At 38.6% G+C, this 3496-nt stretch overlaps 1 protein-coding gene across 1 annotated transcript in view; it reads left to right on the forward strand.

Moving 5' to 3' along the window:
* The window catches only part of LOC106873406 (zinc finger protein 3), a 15062-nt gene that overhangs the window by 1602 nt on the left and 9964 nt on the right, over positions 1-3496 (forward strand). The window lies entirely within an intron of this gene.

The raw sequence follows: 3496 nt of genomic DNA on the forward strand, positions 1-3496 counted from the left end.
ATTGTCAAGAGGTGAGTTGGTACAAGGCGGCGACCTCAAATTGATATGGCTGAAACATTAGAAAGAGGGGTGGGCCAAAAATTCATAAGGCTAAATCTATACTCTTTTACTCTTTTACTTGTTTCAGTCTTTTGACTGTGGTCATGCTGGAGCACTGCCTTTAGTCGAGCAAATCAACCCCAGGACTTATTCTTTGGAAGCCTAGTACTTATTCTATCGGTCTCTTTTGCCTTTTTTTTTTTTATTATAAGACACAAATGACTTCTTGTATTCATATTTCTGGTACTTTGGCGGCACTTTTGGAATAGCTGTCCCAGAAACGGAATTTATCTATTTTGGTCTTGATTTTCTTTTTTTTTTTGTATGATACACATTTCAAATTTTGGCACAAAACCTGGAACTTTAGAAGTATTAGTAGGGGCTAGTTGATTACACTGACCCCAGTGCTCAATTAGTACATTACTTAATCGATTTCGAAAGGATGAAAGGCAAAGTCGATCTTGACAGTGGAGAAAATGTCGCTAAGCATTTCGTCCGGCCTGGTTACGATTCTGCTAGCTCACATAATAATTCTAATTTTGGCACAAGACCTGAAAGTTTGGGGAAGGGCTTAGTCGATCACATCAACTCCAGTATTCAACCGGTACTGATTTTATCGACCTTGAAAGGTTGAAAACCAAAGTTGACCTTCTAACTTCCTACACCGGGATCCTTGGACCTTACATACATACAAGCGAACAAAATGGAATCCCTTAGTGGGACTCTAGTTTAAGTTTCAGGTTTTGAGGAGCAAGAACCATTTTTTAGTCACTATTGTTGTACCTGTTAAGGTCCTATCTATGGATTAATTGACGTGTCATGGAATTGGGTCTGGAAGAGGGTCACTCAAGGACATCCCAATGAACCCAGAGCAGATGATGCCCTTCAGTTTTTTTAGCTGCTCATCTAAGAGAAGGTAACTCCATACAATTCCTACATCCTGATAACTACCTGGCTTGTGATATTTGTTGCACCAGACCAATAAGAAATTTGAAGGATGAGAGAATAGGACCGGTTCTGTACAAACCATACTCATTATACACATTGTGCAGGTTGTTTCAGTAAACTAAGACACCAACACCATGTTCAGCTGTGTCTCACTAAACCCTCATTTGTTGAAGCAACGAAAGAGCCCAACAGTAACTCATTATCGCTATTGTAATCATTATTTATGTCCATTTTCTCATGCCTGCATGGGTTGGACAAGTCTTCTTCAGTACAACATCCCTGCCACTTGTTGTGGTCATTTGTCTTCTTCTCCGTGTGGTTCCTGAGATCAGCTTTCACCACTTCTTTCCAAGTCTTCCCTAGTCTTTTCTTCTTCCACAATTTTCTTCCATTTGAATCAGTAAGCACTTCTTTAACCAACTGCCATCCTCCATACCAGCTTAGTCTTCTCTGTGGCACAACACCTTCTGATTCATCTCATACTCAATATTTCTCTCATTGTAACTGTTCTCCACCATTCACACACATAAGCAATTCACATTCAGCGCGACATACCTAACTTGTTTCTTTCTGGCTTTCACACATCCTCTCCATTCAGTGCCAATGATTCACTACCAATCAGCATCCTGCCTCACACCTAAGTATCACTCAACCTACCCTTCACTCAAAAAAAAAAACCCCAAAAAAAACCACCTTTGTTGCAAGTAAGAAGTGAAAGCTTCCTAACATTTTCTCATCCCATCCTGTTCTTTACTCTGGTTACTATAGTTAGGGAATACGTTCCTTCACCCTTAATTAAGTCGCCTATCCACTGCATCTATTGTACACCCATAGTTTACATTTGAATACACTGTCTGTATGAATTTCTTAGCTTTTTATTCGTGCTTTTGTTCATTATGTTCGGCTGACTGTCTGCAGCACCTTTTCTTATTATACAAGATGCCATCCTAAACGTTTCCTATTTCTTATCGTAGTCTATGTGTTCTTAGTTTATAGTTACCACTCCTAGGTCATGGTTGAACGATTGGGCTATAGGAACCCCCCCCCCCAAAAAAAAAGAAAAACAGCCCAACTCTTTGCAAGTACTTAGCATTAAAATATTGCACTGTACAAGATGTTGAACTACATTGGGATGGGTGGTAGTGTGTGTATGTGTCTAATTTTGTTAAACTATACACACACACACACACACACACACACACACACACACACACACACATACTTTCACACTTTCATGCATAGAAAGCCTTTAGAAAGGAAAAGGAACCTTGTTCAAGTAACTGTGATGCAAATTTGAAACAGCTCTTGAGACTCCAAACTTGCTCGTTACTCATGCACAAGAAAAGCACATCTGTGTGTGTGTGTGTGTGTGTGTGTGTTCGACATGTGAAACCTTCGTGACACTTTTTTTTTTCTATCTCTCCATTTTTTTCCTCGTTCTTTTCTGTCAAAGATTGTAGGCTTAAACGTCAAAGAATTTTCCGTTCTTCCTGAGTATCAGACTAATACACCGTGTTTGTTCCCTTACTTGTCTCTCATTTTTGTTTTTTGTTTTTTTGTACACTTGAAACCCCACACCCACTCCACATATGCTCGCGCGCGCGCGCGCGGTCTGCTGAAGTCATTCTAGAACAGGCAGGGTGCATGACCCCCCGTCTGTCAATTTCCTACTTGCCAACAAAGACAGAACCTGCTATTTGAGTTCAGTTGTTGTTGGTAGAATGGGCAGCCAGCTTCAAAAACATTCATTCAAGTGAGTCATAAGAGATTTTTCTTGGTAGGAGGAAATTATCATTAGTTTCTTTGTTTTTGTTTTGACAGAATGGAGAAGAAAAGGGATTATGAAACAGGCGAAAGAGAATATATTTACACTCATGTTTTTATCTTTTTCCCTCACATACACTTTGATGTGTATGTTATATGTATACTGATAATTATACAATATGTTTATTTATAAATCAAGTGTATCTTTAAGTATCTACAGTTGTTCTACACGCAGTATAACTTGTACGTTTGTGTATTATAATAATAATAAAAAAAAAATAATCTACTATGGTCACAAGGCTTGAAATTTCGGGGGAGGAGACTTGTCGATTATATCGACCCCAGTGTTAAACTGGTACTTAATTTATCGACCCCGATAGGATGAAAGGCAAAGTTGGCCTCGACGGAATTTGAACTCAGAACGTAAAGACAGACGAAATACCGCTCAGCATTTTGCCCGGTGTGCAAACGATTCTGCCAGCCCGCTGACTTTATTATAATAATAATAATAATAATAATAATCATCATCATCATCATCATCATCATCATCATCATCATCAAGCAAACAACTGCTATCAGGTCAAATTATAACATATTTAAACACAAAGGTAGAATTGTTACAGGAATATAATTCACAAGAGATTGATACAGGATCAAATTAGTGCTCAAACTGAGCACTAATTGTATGTGCCTATTACCTTACTTACGTCATCAGACGTAACATTACCGGAATTATATATATATA

The sequence above is a fragment of the Octopus bimaculoides genome, chromosome 14 (genome assembly GCF_001194135.2).
Source record: "Octopus bimaculoides isolate UCB-OBI-ISO-001 chromosome 14, ASM119413v2, whole genome shotgun sequence".
In the NCBI taxonomy this organism is placed as follows: Eukaryota; Metazoa; Mollusca; class Cephalopoda; order Octopoda; family Octopodidae; genus Octopus; species Octopus bimaculoides.